We start from the raw sequence: 22,734 nt of genomic DNA on the forward strand, positions 1-22,734 counted from the left end.
TAAGATGCTTGTTTTTCTCACTGCCCGTGAGTTTGGTGCCCTGAAGCATCTCCCCAGCAAGTTTACTGTATGGCCTGGGGATCTTCCTTCACCTGTTTGGGCCTCAGTGTCCCCTTCTTTAATTTAAGGGAGTTGAATAAGATAACCTTTAAGGCCTCACCCAACTCTGTGCGTGAATCACCTCCAAGCAGGAGTTCTGGGGTGGGTGGTAGGAGTTTTAGTTGCTCCCCTACAACCATTGCAACAGAAAGAGCAAATGAGGGCACTTCCGGCCCTAGGAGTGTCCCCTGGGTCACGAACTGGGTCAGTTTAACTGCTTCCACTCTTTCCACTTGCCAAATTTAGACCAAGGATAGGGAAACAGAAAGGAAGGAAAGCTAACCTTTTATTCCCGGAAAGAAAAAAAAAATCCCACTTTATAGCCCTCTTTTGTGTGTTTGGGGGAGGGGGATGGAGCCGGGGGAAGGAGAAATCTCGTTGAAAAGTGGCTCTCTCGGAAGGGAGCATGAATGGGGGCTTGCGGGCAGGCTGCGGGCATATCTCTGCCCCGTGCCAGTGGAACAGAGCCGCGCATTGATGGGAGGGAAGCAGCGGGCTTCCATTGTGGTGAGCCCAGCTGGTGGGGTGGCTGGACCAATGAAGAGAGGCAGAGGCAGCTTTGTGTGTCTGTAGGCGCCTGAGTCTGTTGGCGGGGGCCCAGCTGGAGGGTAGTCTTGTTGGAGTGGCCATGTGTGTGACATTGGTCTGTGATCGCAGGGAGGAAGGGCCAGTTGTGTTGGCAGGACTCACCTGGGGTCAACCAGGTGCGGGTGAAGGACAGAGAGGGCGGGGCCGGCAGAGCAGCCTTCCCCTGGGGGCGCCAGAAGAAAGAAGACAGGTGGTTTGAATTTCTGAATGGGAGAAGGAAAGCCTATACCGCTGGCGGCCATCCACAGCTCCGGCCTCGCACTTTACCGGCAGTAGCATCTGATATACCCTGAAACCTCAATTATTTAGGAAAATGTCCTCTCAGGAACCCAGCCAAGAAGTAGGAAGTAAGGCAGAAAACTTCAAAATAGCCACCGTAGTTATCACAAAGACCAGGTGCTAGATATCAGACACTCCAGTGGCAGGAATCCTTTGGTGCTCACTCGGAGACTATTGACTTTTCCTTTATGCAAAGTTTTGACGATCCGGGTTATCTGGGGGTTCGGTGACTTCTTGTAGTTTCCATGTCCTCTCTCTAGTAAAACAGTCTTTCAAAAACTTCCCCCAAATGCATCCAGCAAAGATGCTTAGAGTCACTTAGTATAGGGTCAGACTGCCCCACGTGCCTTACAGGGCTGACCTCAAGGTATTGCTGAGTTAATAATTGATCTGTCTAGTCCTGAATAATCAAACACAGGTTGAGTTCGGGGCACCTGTGCTCCATTTTAAAAGAGAGACCAAGGTGTCATCCACTTTTGAACAGTTTACACCCAAAATGGTGAAGATAAAGTTTTGGTGCTTACCTGAAAGGGGGTTATCATGTAGAAAATTCAACTAATGCAGAATGCCTTACCCGAGTGAGAGGGTAAATGAAACGGGGCTGTAACTGGACCTCTCTCCACGTGTGCGCTCAGGGGCTGGATCAGGGCAGAGGTGCTTCATAAATAAATGATGCCAGAGCAAGGACTGGAACTTTCCCCCGTGGACTCTCTGTCCGGCGCTGGTTTAGTCTCTAGAGTGAGAAATGTGCCAGCCCCTCCCACTCACCCTGTCCCTCATCCCACATTGTAGACCAGTGGTGAGCGTCTCGGGTAGAGAATGGGAGTCCGTCCGTGCTTCTCCGTGATGCATCAGATTCCAAGTGGGGCCTCACATGGTCATGAGTAACCTTTAAGTATCTGTGGTAGCCCCAGACAGAAGTTTGTGTTACAGAGAAAGCAGCTGAGAATGGAGACCCTTTGGGGCCTCCTAAGTGTCTTTCTGAACACAGGCAGGTTCAAGGTCGTGGTGAGGGTGACCTCCCAGAGGGTCAGTAACACGAGTCAGCTCTAAGGCTGTCTCTGAGAACCAAGATAGTGAAATTGCTTCTCCTGGTGGAGCCTTTTCTTAAGTACATTCTCCATAAGCGCTGTTCCCTGGGATTTTAGGAGGTATTCTCTGAAATGAGGGTTCTGTGGCTGAGAAAGCAAAAAATACTTGATAAAACCAAGTTTTTAAAAACCTTGTTTACTGTAGGACTTCTCAGAGCCTTTACTGAGCTAGTGGACATTATCAGTCTCTAAAACGAGGGGGAGGTAGCACTTGCCAGAATTACTTGATCACCCTCACATCTCCAGGGGATGCTGTTCCCATTGTATTTGATTGTACTCTGTGTGAACGGGGGCCCTTGGAGTTACACAGCGTGGCAGGCCTGGGACCTCTCTCCCCTGATGTGCGGGAGAAATAACATGAAGGAATCTCAGCGTTCAGAACCAGCACTGCCCCGTCCCATGTGCTGTATTCAGTCTTCTCAATTTGGGGGCTTCACGTTCCGGGGGCCAGAGCATGACAGGGCAGGAGAATAATCTCCACCCGTGTGGTCCCCAAAAGGCAGCAATGTGGCTGCTGGTTAGATGTTCCGTGCTTGACTGGAATTGTCCCCAAGGCTCTGCCCAGCCCAGGTCCCTCTGCTGGGGAGGTGCTCGTGTGGCCTGTTGGCCAGTGGTGAGCCCCGAACTGCACCACCGCTGTAGCCGCCAGGAAGAGGGGTGCAGCATCGTCTCCTAACTGCTGGGGTTTCAGATCCCTCTCACAGACGCCGTCTGGCCTGTGCACTCACGAAACATTCTCAGACTCCACTGTTGGCTTTGTGAATGTGGGATTCAGACTTCTCAGCTCTTTGGCATTTCTTTCTGACAGGTAAACTGGAAATCCCTGGGTCATTTCTCTAGTCTGTTTGGGAGGCATCCTAGGTCGTTTTCCATCCCTTTCGTCAATTCCCCAAAGGAGGTCTCCCCACAAAATACAGCTCTGGCTGCCCAAACTCCAGCGGAACGTGCTTCCCAGGTGGGGGCTATTTCTCACCTGCCATTCATTTGCCTTTTGGGATTTTTGGCAAACTAGACTTTCCTTGGAAACTTTGTGAGAGCTGGGCTTAAGTGCTTTGAGGGTCAAAGGGAGGTTCTGCAGCTGGAAAGAGAAGAGTCACCAGAGGATATGGGTCCAAATGCAAACACATCATCTTAGAAGTGGACCACGCTGCTCACCTGTGATCCCGGGAAGCCCCAGTGTTTGGTTATCTTTCCCCGACCCTTTGCTAACGACCAGAGCGATCCGGTTGTCTGGTCTGGGCGTCCCACCTGGCTCCACCTCTCTTCCTCCCCAGCTGCATTCCTGCACACAGACGCCGCCGTCTGCCTTGGCCCCCTTTCTTCTTGGAACTCCAAAATGCAGCTTCTGCTTTCTCCACTCCAAAGACATGAGACGTTTTCCAAAAGTCTCTTTGTGAGCTAACAAAATAAGTGATATTTCAGGGCAAAATATACCCTCACTCCTCTCCTCGTGTTCCTCTGCCCGCCCCAACTCAGGCGGCGCTCTTCCGAAATGCATGCTTTGCACGCACACACTCACTGGTTTTTTCTCTGTCCCCTTGTCTCCTCTGTAACCAGTTTCTTGTTCTAAAGCCCCAGGTCGTACCTGGCAAATAGCCTCGGCTCCTAGCAGTAGCCCGACCCTGTGAACTGGGAGCCCTCCTCTCCATCCCTCCTTCACCAGCCTCCCTCCCTCTCACCCAGAGGCATCAACTGGTTGCCTTTTCTGGGCTGGGCATCCTTCTGGGACTAAGGGGTATGCTGGTGAGCGAGTCAAAAATCCTTGCTCTCGTGGGGTGTTTTTTTGGGTAAACGAGGCAGACGTTAGCCTGTAAGGTAATAAACCAGCTTATTTCAGATGGTGATAAAAAGCCACGAGGGAAAGCACACAAGGTCAGGAGCCGGAGTGTCGCTGGGTGGAGGTGGTGTTGGCCCCCTGAGACCGAGTGCACAGCGAGGCCGGCTCTGAGGGAGCTGGGCTTCGGGGAAGATCGGAGGGAAGGGTGTTTGGGGGAGCGGGAACGGCAGGCGGCAGAGGCTGTGAGGTCAGAGGCTGGGCTAGTGTCGGTGGGTTTCTGGCAGCAGGGCAGCGCGATTCGATTTACCTTCTGAAGAGATCACTGGCTGCATTTGGAAAATGGACAGTAGGGAGGCAGAGGTGGAAAACAAAGGGTTTACTTGGCTTTAGACACCCAGATACTAGACTGTGAATCCCTTGGCGGTAATGTTGGGGGCGGGGCAGGGGAGGCACATTTTAAAAGGTTGCCTTGTGCCTCCGTCCACTAGTGCAGTTATTGGAAACCTAACTGGAAGAGCCAAAATGTGATCAGTTCACAAGGAATTCTGATCCCCTCCCCTGCCTAGAACTAAAGGGCGGCTCCACCTTCTACCGCCCAGGGCGCCTGCGTGGAGCAGGTAGGGAGTGTTTGTGCTGTGCTGGGATGGGATGGAGTGGGGGGCAGGCAGGCCAGAGAGGCATTGGGGAGCTGGGACTCGGAGGGCACTCCTGCCGGCTGCCTCAGGTGACATGTTCTCGGAAGAGCTGGGGGTTCTCAGGTCATCAGGCCATCTCACCGTGGGCTCTGGGGTAGTGAGCCGACGCCGGCAGCCTCGAGACTCAGCCATGGACAAGCACACCCAGGGACAGGGGTGAGACCTGGGACTCAAAGGAGAGCCTCCATCCCTTTCTGGAAATGTCTTAGGGAGAAGGATGAGGTCTCAGTGATTGGCCAGAGCCTCTGCCAGTGGCTTGTAAGGATGGCAGCCAGGTGTGTGTGTGTGTGTGTGTGTGTGTGTGTGTGTGTGTGTGTGTGTGTGTGTGTGTGTGTGTGTGTGTGTGTGTGTGTGTGTGTGTGTTTATACATGTAGGAAGAGCACAAACCAGTTTGTTTTTCAATCTGCTTTCCTGTTCTTCATACTTGAAAATCATTTATTGAAATACACTGAATAAATCTGAATGTTTCTATATATTTAAATGTTGAAATATAGGCACACTCAGAAATCAATAGTGTATTCTGCATTTCACCAGGTGGACCACCCAGGTAATTACCACCCAGACCATGCATGACATGGAATCTTGTTAGCGCCCCAGGAGCACCCCGACATGTAATCTTCTGCCTTCTCCACAAAGGTGGCCATTATCCTGCTTTCTAACCCCAGAGGTTCAATTTGCCTTCGTGTAGAAACAGAATTCACACAGCTGTGCCCTTTTGTGTCTGGCTTCCTTCTGTCAACCACTAGCTTGGGAGATCCGGCAATATTGTTGGCTGTAGTTGAGGTTCATTCATTTTGTTGTCATGGATTATTCCACTGGGGAAACATTCTACAATCTCTGTGTCCATGTTCCTGTTGATAGACATTGGGGTTGTTTCCAATTTTATGAAGAAGCCTTCCGTGAGCACTCTTGAACTCTTCTTTTGCTGCCCACACAGAAGGTCAGGAGTTTAAAACCCTTAAAACCCTTACCAGATGGTTTTCCAAAGTGGTTGTACCAGTTTATACACCCACAGCAGTGCAGGGGGTTGTACAAAGCGGTTTTAAGTTTAGTTCACTTTGTATCTTCTCACCTTGGGACCTGCCCTCAGTTCTAATGAAGGTGCCTAGTTATGGGGGTTCCAGGCTGCAGACCCAGGGGGCTGCGAGCTGTTTGGGTATCAGCTGCTCTGACCGCTGCTTGGACCAGTTACTTAAACTCTCTGGGCCTCTGCTTTCTTACCCATGAAAACTACACCTCCTGTTCAGATACTCAAACTGCCAAGCATGCATTAAGATCTGCACTTGGAAATAAGGCTCCTAAAAGACGTTCAACGATTAATATTCGCTCCATTAATAGTAATGGTGATGATTGTAATAACCTTGCTTCCCTTGAAGTTTCTTGTGGTGCCTTTTCCAGCCTTGCCTTTATTTTGGCCACTTGAGTACTTTGACCTTTTTTGTTAGATGAGAATACTCCCCGTGGAAAAAAGGTAGGGAAAAGCCGCAGAGAACGCACTGATCTGTGGCTCGCAGAGGCTGCCTTTCAGGCCACAGAGAAGTGGAGGGTACACGTGCTGTTCACCTCGGGGCCCAGACATGGCCCAATTTCAATTCCCTGCTGCCTGCTCTCTTCCGCCCCGGGAGTGAACACGGCAGGTTGGAATGAACCCCGAACTCGCCCATGGAGGTTAGGCGGCCGCCAAGAGCTTTCCCTTGACCCTTGGAAACCACTCGGGTGCACCGGGAGGAGCTGGCCACACCTTGTGCATTTCTCCGTGGAGGTGGTTTCCTGGGGCTGCCAGGCCGTGGAGCCAAAGGTGCCGCCCCGCCACATAAAATGCGCGCAGGGTAGTGGCCTGCCCGCAGGCATTCTCCTTCCTCGGTTGGGTCTAGTTTGAATCTTCCCCTTGCCTTGTTCCCGGTTCTCAGGACTTACTTGCCATGTCTCCGTAAGACATGTTGAATGGAGCTTTGAATATCAGCGTTCGTACTTACCTGTGACCTTGGGCAAGTGACTAGCCTTGCTGTGCCTCGGTTTCCCCATCCACAGAATGGACATAATCCCAGCTCTTCCCTCATGAGGCTGTGGTGAGACTGTATTGAGTTAATGCGCATCATACTTTTAGAACAGGGCTTGGCCCAAAGGACTCCCCGATAAACGTTAGCTGCTATTTTTCTTTGTGAATTTAATTGACTTCTTGTAGGACATGGTTCAAATTTTTTACAATATATCTGCATAGGAGAATAGAAAATTGGCTATTCTGGTCTTTGGCGATGAGGACCACTTGCCCGTATGCCCTGTCTCTTCCATGTGGGCCAAAGTAGGGGACAAAGCCCCCAGGGCACTGGCTCAAGGTTTCCTTCCCAAGCTTCTTTCAGGGACCTCGGGACATTTACCTGCACAGGGGGACGATGCCCTGGGCCCAGGGACAGCTGGGAAGTCCAGTTAGCATGTCCCCTGCTATGCATCCTCGGTGGAGCATAGCAGGGCCCAACCGCAGGCCCAAGTTTTGCTAGTTGGGCCATTGGCAGAGGGTCCCAGGGTGTCCTTTTCAAAAGCTCTTTACCCAGAGGCTGGATGTGCCAGAGTGTGAGAACAGGCCAGGGAAGAATGGACAGAGGGACGCACCCTCCAATGTGCAGGAAGTGGGAAAGGAATCGAGGGTGGAAGAGCCATCTGTGACTGGCGTGGCTTTGTTCAGCAGGTCAGGGATCTTTAACTGGGGCCGGTCCATGCCTCCGGCAAAGCCTGTGACAAAGCAGCTCCTGTTTGGAGAGGCGTGCAAAGCCCACGGACAGCCCGGCTGCTGCTGACAACGGCCATGTGCCTGGCCGCCGTATTGGCCCAGGAGGGCTCGGCTTCTGGCATCCACCCTGGCGGCGGCGGTGCTGGTGGAGGGTGACATGCAGGGATTCTCTATTCTGATGAGAACCAAGCAGAATGGTTGCCTGGCTTACGGCACCGTGGAGAGCCTGATTCAGGTGTTGTAGTGTAGGGCTGTGCGGGGCACCAGAAACTGCCGGAAACCACCAATGCCAAGTTTAATTCACACGGCCGCCTTTAGTGGGCACCAAGAGAGTCCAGGCTTCTGTTGAGGGCTTTGGTCAGCATTCTTTTTAAAGATCACGTAAAAATATCTGTGTTTTATAGAGGCACTGTGTTCACATGCTTGAAAAAACAAAACAATATAAAAAGATATCCAGCAAAGTCTTACTCCCATTTTTGCTCTGCTCCCTGATACTAGTTTTCTCGAACCTTCTAGAGTAGTTATTTCTTAGCCTTTTGATCACTATTGCCACCCTTTCTACTCAGGCTCCTTTTTAGATAATTTTTTCCTCATCGCCACCCCCATGAACTGTCAATCCCATAGATGCACTATATACCTGTTTAGGTACCGGGGCCCTTCGCAGGGCCACAAACCATTGTAATAGAACCAACTTTCACCCCTTTGGGGTGGTATCATCCCCACTGGGAATGCATGTTAGAGTTTCTGTATGTAATTGTGAGCACATGCAAACATATCTTCTTATTTTCCCCTTTTATTCTACAAGAGGTAGTAAAATATACACACAGGTCCCCTGTGGATGGGGAATTGGGTATCTCTGGCCACCACAAGCAGCACTTATACATATCTGTCACTCAGTGAATGGGCGGGTATGTCAGGGGACCGTTCTCTGGAATGGGATGTCTGGTCCGAGGGTCCAGCCTCGATTCAGGGCCTGCTGGGTGCAGAGTTTCTGGAGTTATCCTGCCTGGCTTTCAGTCTGGCCTCACCACTTCACTCTTTTGTGACCTCAGGTAAGCCACTTATGATAATGGCCCCCAGTTCTGAGGGTTATTGCATGCATGGAAATGGGAGCATCCTTTGTAAGGAAAGCACTTTGCCCAGTACCCGGTGTGCATGGTGGGTGCTCCAGTAGTTGTTCATATACTTTTCTGCCACCACCACTACCACCAATATCATCGTCATCATCATCAATTCTGGGCCATTACTATAGTCTGAATGTTTGTGTCTCCCACAGCTTGTATGTTGAAGCCTATCCCCCAATGTGATGGTATTAGGAAGTGGGGCCTTTGGGAGATGCTTAGGTCCTGAGGATGGAGCCCCCTGAATGGGATTAGTGCCCTTATAAGAGAGACCCCACTAAGCTCCCTAGTTCCCTTCCACCATGTGAGGTTATGCTGAGAAAGCAGCCATCAATGAAGAAGCGGGCCATATCTGCCGGCATTTTAATCTTGGACTTCTCAGCCTCTGAAACTGTGAGAAACAAATGTTTGTCGTTTATAAGCCATCAAGTGGGTTTTTTGTTGTAGCCTCCTAACTAGACTAAGACAGTCGGCAGGTAGTAGGGGCAGAGCTGGGCTTTGGAGAAGAGCCCTGAGGCTGACTCTTCGCTCTTGCCCTTATTACCCTGCTGGGCTACTTCTTGTTAATTCAGCAAAGGATATTTAGAGTCTCACTGGAAAATGCCAAAGTCCAGAAAACTGCTTGCCTAGAGACAAGCCCACAAAATTTGCAGGAGCTCCTGATTGAAGATCACTTCACTGAGCCAGTAGAAGGTCTGCATCCCTCTCCCAGGAGAATAAACCTCATGTAGGTGTCTGTTCCAGGGGCATCTTTATTTTGCCCCTCTTGATGTTTCCCCACCTTCTAAGAACCTCAGATTTCTAGCTGTGACACTTAGCTGTCCTTTCATCCCAAATCATGTGTACTTTATGTTGCTGGCTTATGTAAATATAAGGAACCACCTTCCAGCTGCCTCCAGACCCAGAAATGCTCAGCCATCTTTGTGAAATTCTGCAAAGCAGCTGTTTTCAAAGGAATGTGTTCTTGCATTTCAAGGTCAGAAGCTACCAAACCACAAGATAGTCCGTTCTCAGACTTGCTGTCCACTCAGCCCGTATTCCAGAGTAGCCTCTGACCCACAAAGAGCAGCCAGGACCCAAGAAAGAGGACCAAGGAGACATTATTTGGTGTCATCCGACGGCCCCAGAGTCAGCCACCAAACCCCAACTTTTAAGGATTCGGAGTTGTTTGGACTGTGTTTATTTTCCACTTCCAAAATGAGGTTATTGTCTGGGGGAAACAAGTAAATATCCTGGGGAAGGAATAAGGTGATCAGTTAAGGTGTATGGGGAGGTCAGCATCCTTTTTTTCCAAGGCCCTTCTAGACTTTCATTCTTATTAGCACAGCCTGCAGAAGTGCTGGGACTTACTTCCCCGCTTAGTGGATGTGCCGGACATGCTGGAAACATGGCTTGTTTCAGGATGATGCGTCAACTGGGTGATTATTGTGAACGCCATTCCGTGCAGGACTGTACTTGTGATGGGCCTTCACTCGTCCCAGGCCATCACCGAACATAATCCAGAATGTGTGTATTAAAAAATGCGTAACTCCCCAATATCAGCTCGAGCTGTAATTTGTTTCTCTCTAGAGAAGTTAGAACTTGAAAAGCAATTTACTTATTTGAGGCTATGAATTAGATGGGGGGGGGACAGTTAATCAAATCTTATTTTAATACTGAATTTCTTCCTGTACTCCCTACCTTCTCCTCCATCAATAAACCCATTTCAGATAAATAGTAAAGTTTATTTTCCTGAAAAAAAAAAAAAAAAAACTTTAATGAAATAGCCCTAGTTTTATTCCCCTCTGTAGAGTTGAGATTTGGGTGCATTTTGTCTTTTGTTGCCCCCGAGTATAGTTCTGGATTCTTTTTTTGCCCTGGACCTATTCAACTTTATTTTAGCACCATTTTCTTTTACTTGTCATCCGAGAAGGGCTTTGTTCTTGGGAAATGATGAAACCATTTCTCTGGCCCTTCTCCACTGCATTCCTGACACCTCTTTAATTTGTTATTGACCCTGGGATCTGGCTAGCTGAGACTGTGACTCTCAAGGCAGGACTGGGGCCTGTTTTGCCCATCTACGATGTCCACAGTCTCTCTCTAGGTGAAGTCAAAGGCAAACCGAGGGTCGAATTTGAAGAGAGAGTCTGTTCAGGTCCTCAGCAACCAATCCTGCCACTTCCAGGTGTCAGGATGACATTGGCCTCATTCCTTTCAACTGCCATGAAATCAGATCTCCGGCCAGGCGAGTGAAGCAGAGTGCGCCGTGGTCGTTTTACAATGAGAGCCGAGTATCCCAGCTCGATTTTGTGGCGGGCTTGTCTGCTGCAAGCGGTTTGCACTTAAGGCCCAGGCGTTCTGCAAACCAACAAATGGGTTTCAGCTGAAGCCTGTTAGTTCCACCATCCCGGGAAAGTTGAAAGGCCACTCCCTGGTTGTTAGTTTCCAAAACTCTGGACAGGGCGCTGTTCTGTTGCATAAGCCGACGACGTGGGGAACGCCTTTGAAATGTTCCGCAGCCGGTTCTTATAGATTTCTGGAAGTCGATGCTGTCTTTTGAATTCTCAGCTTTATTGGAAGCCTAAAAAAGAATTGACCCAAAATTGATGAATGCACCCTTTCCACTTCTTACAGATGGATTGAGTTGTGGTCTGCTTCAGGACTTGGCATGGGGGCGGCCAACTAGTGTTCCATGGGCTACATTGAGCCTGCAGATATTTTGTTTGGCCCACACAGTATTTTAAAAAATATTTGGATTAGATGCCAACGTTTAAAAACCAGGAGATTGCACATAAAAATACAGATTTCCGGCTTTCCTTGGAAAATCCAAGCATCTGGCCACCCTGGGCCCCATGTTCTGCACGGCGGCTACCTGGAGTCAAAGTCAAGGCTGGTCCTGAGTAGAGACCACCTCCTTTATTCAGACAGAGCGTGTACTTGTCCATGGTGCCCCCCTCCCCCTCTGTCTCCTGAAGATGGATGGAGTGTCCATTGTTATTTACCAGCACGCTGGTACTGTTGTTCCTCTCATACTTGGCCGACCTCACTCAGCCAAGGTTTCCATCCAGACCCGTTCGGCATTTGCATTTGTTAGCACTCTTCTGGAAGTGCCACTTACGTCTGTGGCCACCTAACGCAGCACCTGGCGCACAGTGGGCACTCTGGAGGTGTCAGCTCCCTCTTTCTTCCCTCTCCCTCCTTGTGGCCGGGGGTAAGATTTAAAAACACCTTTTTGGATGAAATGCTGTAAATATATATAAATGTAGAGTAGCACAGTGTACCCACTTACCCACCGCTCGGCTCCAGCTGTGGTCAACTCATGGCCAGTCGGGTTTCTTCTACACCTCTGTCTTCTACCGTCTCTATTTCACAATAATAGTTTGAAGCAAATCCTACACATCAAAAATCCTAGATACCAAAACCATATCATTTTGTGTGTAAATATTCAGTATGTATCTCTAAAAGAAAAGTTTTCTGAAAATACTCATAACACACATGAAACTTAATGAAAATTCCTTAAAATCATGAAATATCTGGTGTTTAAACTTCCAGTCTTCTCACGCATAACATAAAGGTTTCCTCCTTCTTTGTTTTGTTTTTATTATTTTATAGTTTGAATCAGGATTCAGACCAGGCCCACACACTGCACGTGGATTCCTTGGGGTCTAAGACTGTTGTCATCCAGAGGTTCCCCCTCTAGATTAAATAATAGAACCCTTTTTTGGTTTTATCATCATCATTATTATTATTTTCCAATTTATTTGTTGAAAAAACCAGATTGTTCGTCCTATAAAATTTCTCACAGTCTGGTTTTTACCAATTATGTCCCCATGGTGAGCTTTAGCATGTTCCTCTGTCCTCCGTATTTCCTGTAAATTGGCAGTCAATTCTAGTGGTTTCATGGATTCAGGTTTAATTGTTTTGGGCAAGACTGCTTCATAGGTGGGCGCATCTTTCTGTCAGGAAGCACGTGCCGTCAGGCTGTCCCCTTCTTGGTGATGTTACCAGCTACTGATGGTCAGTGCCGAAACTCCATTAATTCAGTGGTGCATTGATTGCAAAATGGTGATATTCTGTTCTAATTCTGTCTTCCCTTCCTCTTCTGTTAGCTGGAAAACTTCTATAAAGAGAAACTTTCCTTCATCAACAATGGTAGGATTCATATAGGAAAAGCAAGATGAATGCTTGATTCTTTCCCTTTATTTACCAGTTTTTAAAATAATGGGTTGGTTCATTAACATCGTCCAGTGGTGATCAATTAAGGAGGTTTTTTTTTGGTACCGTTATGAACTCATAGATTTAAGCATAACTGATGTTTTAAGATTTTAATGGGCTTTTTTGCTTGTTCCTTTTGTCTTTGTCATTTGATGGATCTAAATAATATGACTTTCTCTCCTTTTTTCACCTGGCTTAGCAATATGCTCAGCTATTTTGAGACATCAGGAAGGAAAGAACCCTATACGTAGACTAAGGGTTGTGTTCCTTACATGTGTGAAGGGGAAATCATAAAATAGCTCTTGAGTGCCATCTGGCTCAGATATCCCTCGCAGCATTGACGAGTCTTTAACCGTGGTTTAAGAATAGAGTTTGCAGGGCAGGGGAAAGTTATGTGTTGATGAGGATGTAGAGGGCACCCAAAGTAACAGCAGCTTAAACAAGATAGATGATTTATTTCTCATGTAACAGCACAGGCATAAGCAGTCCAGGGCTGGTATACTGGTCCCATGGTGCCAGGACTAGGCTCTTTCTGCCTTATCACCCTGCCATTCTTAGGGTGGTACCCTCATCTGCACTGTCCAAATGGCTCCTGGATGCAGGAGAGGGTGGAGGAAAAGAGGAAGAAAGGCATGCCCCTTCTCTTTAAGGGTGTAACCTGGAAATCTCATATATCCCTGCATCTGATACCTCATTGGCCAGAACTTTGTCATGTGACCACAGTGAGCTGCAAGGGAGGCTGGGAAATGTAGTTTTTATATTTACCCAACCATGTGCAGAGCTAAAGTCTATTAACTATGGAAGACAGGACGAATGGGTTCTGGGTCTCTGCACAAGAAGCATGATCATAATGGGAAAATAGCTCCAAAAGGAGGTTGGATATTTTGTATTGTTTAATATTCTTAGGAGTTTCTTCATCTATTCCACAAATATTTATTGAATGCTTCCTATGTGCCAAGTGCAATTTTAGGTCCTGGGGACACAGAAATGCATTAAACAGGTCCCTGCTTTCATGAAGCTTACCTCCTAGTTAGGGAACCAAACAAACAGCTAAATAAATATGTAGTTGTCTCTCTGCATTTACAGGGAATTAGTCCCAGGATCCCCTGCAGATACCAAAATCCATGGGTGCTCAAGTCTCTTATATAAAATTGTGTAGTGTTTGCATATAACCTACATGTATCCTCTTGTATACTTTAAATGGTCTCCAGATTAATTGTAATACCTGATACAAGGTAAATGCTATGTAAACAGTTGCCAAGCTTTTGGAACTGTCTGGAAATTTTTTTCCAAACATTTCAGTCCACGGTTGGTTGAATCTGTGGATGTGGTTATAGTCTATGAAGAAAGTCTAAAACAGAAGAGGGAAGAGCCCTTACATGTCCAGTTATTGCTGATTCTCCCCATGGGAGGAAGAATTGCCACCAGTTAACCACCAGTCGGAAAGGTTTAGTGCCTGATTCTAACGGAAACAACAGCTATATAATGTTGAGTGTTGACTATAAAGGCCGGTTCCATAGACTGGAGAATTCTTGGCTCTCTCTGGGTGTGAGAAGCCACTAGGAACTTCTTTCTTGCTGTGTTCAGTGTATTCCCTGCTGAGCGCCTGGGACAGTGGCTTCAGGGTCAGAAGATGTTGATGAGTAGCTGTTATCAAAGGAAGCTTGACTTGGAGCCCCACTTCGCTTCCTTGCTTGTGGCCTTGGGCGAGGCATGTGTGAAAAGCAATTTGTAGACTGTCATGTGCCCCACAGATACTGGGGAGGGCCTCTTTTGGCGTGGGGTTGGCAGGCCGCTGCCTCAGGAAACTGCCAGGAGGCATCTCGTTTGGGCATTTGCTTTCTTGGTTTGCCTTTAATCTACTGGTGCCCATTCATTCATTCCTTCTTTGAATGGATATTCACTGGGTACCTACTGTCTTCTGGGCTTTGTGCCAGGGGCTGGGACACAGCAGTGAGTGCAATGGACGGAGGCCCTCGCCTCATCTGACCAAGTCTCTAGGGGAGATGTCAGTCAATGAGTAATGCGAATTTCAGATGGGGTTCAGTGCTCTGATTAAAACAAACAGATGAAGGTAGGGGAGGGCATAACTTCTGACCCGGCCGTCAGGGCCAGCCTCTTAGAGGAGGCGACCTTGAGCTGAGACCTGAAGGAGGAGGTGGGGAAAGGGAATCCCAGGCAAAGGGAACAGCATGTCTAAGTGCTGGTTTGTGTGGAGGACAGAAAGAGGTCTGGGGTCGTTGCGATTCATGCCCAGATGAGATTTTGAGGGCAGGCCAGACCACGGAGGGCCTCAGAGGCCACGGCGAGAGGTTTGGATTTGATTCCTGGAGGGAAGGGAAGCTGCTGGCAGGTGGAAGGTTGCCGTTTGGGGGGTGTGTTGGCCAGGCTGGCGAGTACAGGAAATAATCATAACAATAATCCCTCCCCCTTAATGAGCACCTTTGGAAGGCAGAGACTAATTATCATCTCCGAATCAAGGCTGTGAGACCAGGCTGAGTAGCGAGGCAGTGATTTGTCTCGGGTCACGGAGCTCGAGGCCCAGGGAATGAGCTGTTGGAGGCATGTGTGTGAGAGAATGATCTAGATTCAATTCATAAACAGAATGGAGCATTTATCTTGGGCCTTTCACTCCGTGCATCTGATGAGACGCCAGAAAATTGCTTTCCCTCCATACCCGCTGATCTGACTGCTTCCTGGACACCACTGCCCGGACACCCTGCAGGAATGCCCGACTCAGCCGGTGCTAAAGTGCTCTCATACCCGACCCTCCTCTGTTCCTATCTCCCCTCCCCTACCTGTCCTGAGGAATTTGGGGTGTGGCCTTAGGCGAGTGACTTAATGTCTGTGACCTCAGTTTCCCCATCTGTAAAATGGGGCTAATAGCAGTGCTTCAGGTTTAAATGAAGTGATATATGAAAGTGCGTGTAGCAGGGTCAGTCACATGGCAGGCGCTCCCTAGTGTAACTGTCAGCTTCATCATCTTCCTCTGTCCAGGGTGGTGGAAATGTCTTAGTCTCTGCATTTGGGACATGCCAACCCTTCTTTAATATCCTCTCACCACTTCTGGGTCGAGGCCATCTGTTCAGGCCCCACAGTGAACCTCGTCAGGGACGCTGGCCCGGGCCCTCCGGACACCCTGCTGTGTGTGGGGCGCGGGAGGTCGACTGTAGTCTTGCTCGTACCAGCAGACGGCCGGAAGCAACCTGAGTATCTATTAATAAGAGTCAGCCACACAAGGGGGTACTGAGCAGCTGGGGATAGGAGTAGAAGCGGGGGACCTTTTCCTGTTTGTATGTTTATGCTTTGGGATTCTTTTCGCCTTTGCCATATGCATGTATTTACTTTAAAAAAAAATTAAGAGGAAAAAAAAGATTAAAGGAAGGGATACATTTCAGGTCCTAGCAATGACCCTAGAAGCTAATATAAAAAAATGGGGATTTAGAAATAGGAAGCTTTTAGTTCCGGTTAGGGGCTCGTCTCCCACCATTTGGATGCGTAATCGTCCTCCTGCACCCCTCTGGGCTTTGAGTGGAGGACACGCAGCTGCGCTGAGAGTTTCTTGCCTCTGGACCTGCGCCCACGCCGTAACCTCCGCCTGGAATGTCCCACCCCTCCCTCTGGTGCCTTCTGAAATCTGACCAGCGTTTGGAGGCTCTGACAAGCTCTCTTCTCCCTGCAGCCGTAGGGTTTTTCTCTTCCTCTGAGTACTGGAGCCACACCTGGTCCCTTGCAGTTGCTGTTTATTCCATGTTCCTTTCAGGTGCTTTTGTGTATTCCCCACCCCCCACCTCAAGTCCAAGTCTCCGGGTGGTAAGGACTGATGTCTCTGACTTGTCTGTACCCCGGCTGCCCCTGGGCTGACTTTGCACATAGTAAGCCCTTAATAACATTTTCTAATGTCGCCTTTGTGCAATCTAGCCCAGCTCCCTGCACATAAGATGCTCACCATATATTTGTGGAACTGCATGAATATCCCAGAATGAAATGGAGATCATATACTGCCTGGGTTTTTTGTTTGTTTGTTTGTTTGTTTAATTTATTTTATTTATTATTTTTGGCTGCGTTGGGTCTTCGTTGCTACTCGTCGTTGCGCTGCGCAGGCTTCTCATTGCAGTGCCTTCTCTTGTTGCGGAGCACGGGTTCTGGGCATGTGGGCTCAGTAGTTGTGGCTCGCGGGCTCTAGAGCGCAGGCTCAGTAGTTGTGGCGCACGGGCTTAGTTGCTCCGCGGCATGTGGGATCTTCCCGGACCAGGGCTCGAACCCGTGTCCCCTGCATTGGCAGGCGGATTCTTAACCACTGCGCCACCAGGAAAGCTCACTGCCTGGGTTTTAAATGATTGAAAACTATTCATCATAAAGCCACGACAATAATACTTCTTTTTAATAATAATAGCAGCTAATACTTTGATGTCATTTATTGCATACCAGGCACTCTTCTAAGACATCATTATATTAACATATTTAATCTTCACAACAGCCCCGTGAGGCAAGGACTATAATTATTCCCATTTTATAAATGAGGAACCTAGTCCAGAGAGGTTAAGTAACTGGCCCAAGGTCACACAGCCAGTGAGTAAGTATGTAGATGTTCCTTATCTAGGTTTTTGGGGAGGAAAGATGCCATGCATTTCTTTGGGAGTTCAGGAGTACAAATACAAAAAAACCCTGGAGCAGCTGCTGGCAAGGTGCGACAGCATATAAAACCTGGGGAGACGACCTGTGTCCTGGTCCTAGAATCAGGCCTCACGACAGCTTTGGAACCAAGGGCTGTGAGCTTTTCAAAAGGCCTGAAGAAAAGTTTGAGAGACTTAGGGGGTTGGAGTGGAGGAATAAACTCCATCCGAAAAGAGAAGCACAGAATTGAAGTGACAAATGTTCAGTGAACTGCCTGTAAACATAAGATGTCAGCCAGTCACCTTCAACCTTTGCAGCAATATTTAAATTGTATTTATTGTGAGCCGTGGGGGCATTTTACTCGCTTGGCATCATAGGGCCAGCCTGGAGTTTTCAAAAGTAACAGTGCTGGGGCCCTCGAATGTCCCGCTGGTTCTCTGGGGTGGCAGCCAGGGAGGCACAGGGAACAGCGCGGGGAGGCTCCCGCGGGCCCCTGGTCTGCCCCTCGACGCCACGCTCTCCTGGCCTCAGACTGCCCCGTGGACTTGAGTCCCAGAGGCAGAGTCCGAAGACCAGGCCGGGGCAGGCCTTCAAAAATGTGCTGGCTGCTGGGCCCACTAGAAAATCCATTTCTTGCTTCCAGCCAGCAGCCCTGCCCAGTCCCGGGCCATCCTGGGGTTGTTGTGACAGCAAAACGAAGTGCCATGGAAACGATTGTGCAACCCCGGGCTGCCTGGAGAGCAGGGCAGCTGCCCTCAGCTGGGTCGGTGCAGCTTCGATCTGCCCTCCTCCCATTCCCCTTGGTATCCTGTGGTGCTTGGCCTGGGCTGCCTTTGGACTCAGAAGCGCTTCTTTTGCAGGGAGACCCGCGAGCTCGCTCCCCCTTTTCACGCCAAGAGGCAGCCCAGCTGGCTCTCACGCCCCGATTCCGGCTGCCGCCTTCCAGCCCCTGCTCCTCCCGAAGGTGCGTCCCCGTGGGCCCAGCTGGCGGCCGGGGACGCCCGGGAGTGGGCATCTGAGCTGGCCCGGGGCTTCCCTCTGTAAACACAGTGTTTGCATCCCAGGCCTGGTCAGGGCTCTCGCGGCCAGTGGGGCCTCCCTCCCGCTGTGGTTCCAGGCGTTTCTGGGGGCCGAAAACAGAAACCAGCCCTGTGTTTTCCAGGCTGCCAGGCTTCTGAGAAATTCATGCCTCAGCCCAGAAATTCCCTGCTCCCGCTCACCCCCGGCCCCTTTCAGAGAAGAGGGTACCTGCTCCCCACAGGCTGGCTTCCTGTCTCTTCTGATGAAGGGGAAGTTTCTGGGGAAGGTCTTTGGCCCCATTCGCAGTGGCCCATCTCTCTGGTCACGGGACCCTCTCCCACCCCAGTCCCGCAGCTGTTTGATGTCAGAGCGCAGGTCGTGGGGACCCTGCCGTGGGCTCTTGCCACCTGACTGTGGCCAGGATCACCCTGGAAAGAGTTTCCTAAATTCAGACTCTAGATCACAGCCCTGGGGCAACTGCTGTCCTGAGGGAGCTGCTAGGTGTTCGGGGGTTCCCTCTGTGGGGCTGGTGTTGGGGGCCGGCAGGAAGGAAAGCAATCCATTGAAAGTAATTCCTGCTGAAATAGGAGTGACTGATAAGGTTAGGGCCCCCTCCTGTGGGTGCCTCCAATTCCCACGGGGGCTCATTCATGCTGATGGGTCTCAGGGAGAAATGGGCTGGGATGTTTTCACACAGAGGTTGCCACCTCTAGTTTCTGTGTTGGAAGGTTTGGCATCCTGACCCAAAGTCTTGCAATTTAGTCAGTTCTACTCCACACTTTTGCTGAGTACCTACCTACTATGTGCCAGGCAGAGAACAAGTCAAAGGGCATTGATTTGCTAACACGCACTGTGGTTTGTAATATGGCCACGTGTAGTGTGTGTGTGTGTGTGTGTGTGTGTGTGTGTGTGTGTGTGTGTGTGTGTGTTTGCGCGCACGTGCCCAAAATCAGGCATGCAAAGGAACAGCCCAAGAGCTAGAATGGGCAGCAGAAGAAATAAGTTGGCTCCATCAGGTCCTCCTTGGACTTCAACGGTTAACTCTGATCATTTTAGGTCTGAACAAAAAGCTTCTGTCTTTACCATTAAACCAACGTTTCTTGGCGAGGCAGGAAGGCAGGGTAGAGGGGTTTCGAGTTTGCGCCCTGGAATCCCGCCTGCATTTAAATCCTGGCTCGGCCACCTGCTGGCTGTGTCACTCTGAGCAAGTCCCTTCAGCTCTCTGAGTCTTGGTTTACTGGACTGCAAAATGGGGATAATAATAATACCACCTACTCAGGGGGCCTTGTGAACACTGAATGGTTAATGCATGTAGATTTCTTAGACCAGAACCTGGCACAGAGCAAGTGCTCAGAACGTGCCAGCCTCCCGCACGATTTCTTTTTTTTTTTTTCCTGAATGAATCAAACCGTTTCTTTCCGATTTGTGCTATAGGAATTATCCAAATTTCCTTCTCCCCTACCATCAATACCAAGACAGACCATCTTGTGGATTCCATTCAACTGTGTGGTCAGTCCCCACGCAGCACGATTTCTTGACACCTGAGGCCAGCCAGGTCAATTGACAGGTGCTGGGTGAATGAGGGGCGGTCCCTGCCCTGTGGCTCTTACAGTCTCACGGGGAAGAAGGATAATAAATACAACAGAGAAACGTATTTCAGATGGTGAGACATGCTATGAAGGAGAGAAACAGGCGCTGTGAAAGGAGACCTTGGACAGGGTCTCTCAGAGGAGGTGACCTACTCCTGCCCCAAGTGTGCCAGAAGGCCCCCTCCCCCAGTCCCCACGGGGCACGCTGCTGTCATTCCCCAGCCTAGTTCTTGTGTGGTAGGCACAAGGTCGTCTGTCTTGGTTTGTCTGCCTTCCCTCCATTTCCTTCCCCACCTCCTTCCTTCCTTCCTTCTCCCTCCCTCCCCCCCCTCCCCAGTTCCTTCCTTCTCTGTCCCATCTCCCGCCCTCCTCTCTCCCTCCCTCCTCTCTCCCTCCCTCCCTCCTTCTCTCTCCCTTTCTTCCTTCTTTCCTTCCCTCCTTTCTTTAACTGCCAAATGACTTTCATTAAATATACATAAGATATAAAAAAAGTAACAATACAAATACCATGTACCTACCCCGAGTTTAAAGAAAAAGAATATAACCATTACCTTTGCACTCTTCTGCCTTCTAAAAACATTTTTCATTTGCAGATCTTTCAGTTATGTTTCTCTACAAGAGCACTCGTTAAAAATTTTTCTCTGATTTTCATTCTCACAGTGAAACTAATTCTTTTTTGGGGGCTAATTTTTAAAAATTAAAGTACAGTTCATTTACAATGTTGTATTAGTTTCAGGTATATGACAAAGTGATTTAATTACACATATATATGTGTGTATATGTATATATATATATATATATATATATATATATACACACAGATATATATATATTCCTTTTTTAGATTCTTTTCCATTATAGGTTATTGCAAGATAGTGAATAATATAGGTCCCTGTGCTATACAGTAAATCCTTATTGTTTATCTACTTTATATATAGTAGTGTGTTAAAATAATTCTTTAATATCAAACTCAATGCTCAAATTTTCAGCTGCCTCATAAATGGCCTAATTTTTTTTCCCACAGTTCATCTTGACTCTGGATCCAAGGCAGGCCCACACAGTGTGGTTGTTTGAAATGTATTTTCCGTTTCTTTCATCTGTGCAGGCCCCCTTTATCTTTTTCCCCTTTGCCATCTTTGCATTGAAGAAGCCAGGTGGTTTGCATGTAGGCTGGGTTTTGCTGATTGCAGCCCCGAGGTGCCATAAATCGTCGCTTTGTCCTCAGCATTTCCCGTAAATCAGTAGTGAGATGGGTGGCTGGATCAGATTGAGTTTGATGTTTTGGGTGAGGCTCCCTCACACGTGGTGTGTTCCTCCATCAGAGGTGTCTGGGGTCTGTCTCTGTTCTGCAGTGTTCTCAGCCATGATGCTCCACGCCTGGACTGAGCGCGGAATTTTGAGTCTATTTTCTTCCCTCCCACCTTAGACGAATTGCTATCCTCAATTTTGTGTTTGTCACTCTCCTTTTTTAAAAAAAATAGTTTTACCACTTGTTTGATTCTCTAAACAACACACTGAGTTTTGCATGCTTGTGAACTTTACATAAATGCAGTCATTCTGTAAGTAGTTTTCTGCAACTTGCCTCTTCCTTCAACATTACGTTCTTGGCATTCTTAGGTTGTCATTTTTGTAGCTGTAATTCTTTCCTTTTCTCTGCCGTGTAATAGTCCATTGTAGAGCTCATTTATCCTTTCTGCTGATGGTGGATATTTGGTCATTTCCAGGTTTTTTTCCCTATGCTGGTACAAACAGTGCTTTCCAGAATGTTCTTTCTCTGCACACAGAGGCGTTTCTGTCGGGTTGTACTTACAAGTAGAATTGCTTGGTCACTGGGCGTACACATCTGCCACGTCAGTAGACAATACCAAATTGTCTTCCAAAGCGGTTGTACCAGTTTATACTCCCATCAGCAACACAGAAGTAAGTACATGGCTCTACATCCTCCCAACGTTTGATACTGTAAGATTGCTAAAGTGTTTGCAAAACTCCTGTGGGTGAGGTGGTATCTTTCAATGAATAGAAACTTTTAATGTTGTTAAATTTATTTTTGGAAAGGTTTGAGCTTTTTGAGTGTCATTTGGGACGGTGCTACTGAAAATGTGTCATTGGACTGGCCACATCCGTGTCACGTGGAAGCTTGTTAGAAATGCAGATTCTCAGGCCCCGCCCAGATCTGCTGAATCAGAAACGCTAGGGTTGGGCCCAGCAACCTGAGCTTTTACGAGCCCTCCAGTGATTCGGATGCTTCTCTGAAGCACTGCTTTAGGAAATCCCTTTCTACCCCTATGTCATAAAGAGAGCTTCTCCTGTATCATCTTCCCAACATGTTACAGTTTTATCTTTCACACTTAAGTTTGTAATCCACCTGGATTTGACTTTTGTGTCCAGTATGAAGTATATTTCTAATTTCATCGTCTTCTGTGTGGATAAGTTGTGGCCCCAGACCATCTATTGAGAAGTCCGTCCTTTCCCCACGGGCCTGTAATCCATCCATGTTGTAAATATCGTTTCCATGTAAGTGCAGGCCCCTTCGTGCTCTCTCGGCTTTGTTCCATAGGAGAGTTTGTCCCCAGTTCTTCATTACAGCCGCTTTGTAGATATTCTGGACGGCTGGTAGTTTTAGTCCCCAGCTCGTTGTTCCCCAGAAGTGTCTTTTTGCTTTTCTGCAGACACGTTGCAGAGTCAGCCCGTCAGGCTCCACAGCATGGCATTGAATCTTTCTGTCAACTTTAGATCGTTGAATCCTTTGCTCAAATGGGGGAAAATGGACATTGTACAGTATTGAGTGTTTGTGGGGTCCTTCTAAAACCTGCTCAAGGTCATCTTTTATAACAGAAGTAAAGCTAGAGCCACTTCTCACAGGGGCTTGCTGTCATTCTGGCCACCAGCCCCGCCGCATGGGCTGGGCTGCGTCTCACAAGCTCATCACGGTGGT

The 22,734-nt window shown here is 48.6% G+C and overlaps 2 protein-coding genes across 6 annotated transcripts in view; one reads left to right on the forward strand and one right to left on the reverse strand.

Annotated features, from left to right (window-relative positions):
- Nucleotides 1–22,734, forward strand: part of NFATC2 (nuclear factor of activated T cells 2) — a 158,763-nt gene that overhangs the window by 114,377 nt on the left and 21,652 nt on the right. The window lies entirely within an intron of this gene.
- Nucleotides 6–22,734, reverse strand: part of LOC309614405 (uncharacterized protein) — an 86,418-nt gene continuing 63,689 nt past the window's right edge. Inside the window, exon 8 of the mRNA XM_082362731.1 lies at nt 6–18,313. The gene's annotated coding sequence lies outside the window, so the exon portion shown is untranslated. The remainder of the gene's footprint in view (nt 18,314–22,734) is intronic.

This window comes from Balaenoptera borealis, assembly GCF_965194805.1.
Source record: "Balaenoptera borealis genome assembly, chromosome: 16".
NCBI lineage: Eukaryota > Metazoa > Chordata > Mammalia > Artiodactyla > Balaenopteridae > Balaenoptera > Balaenoptera borealis.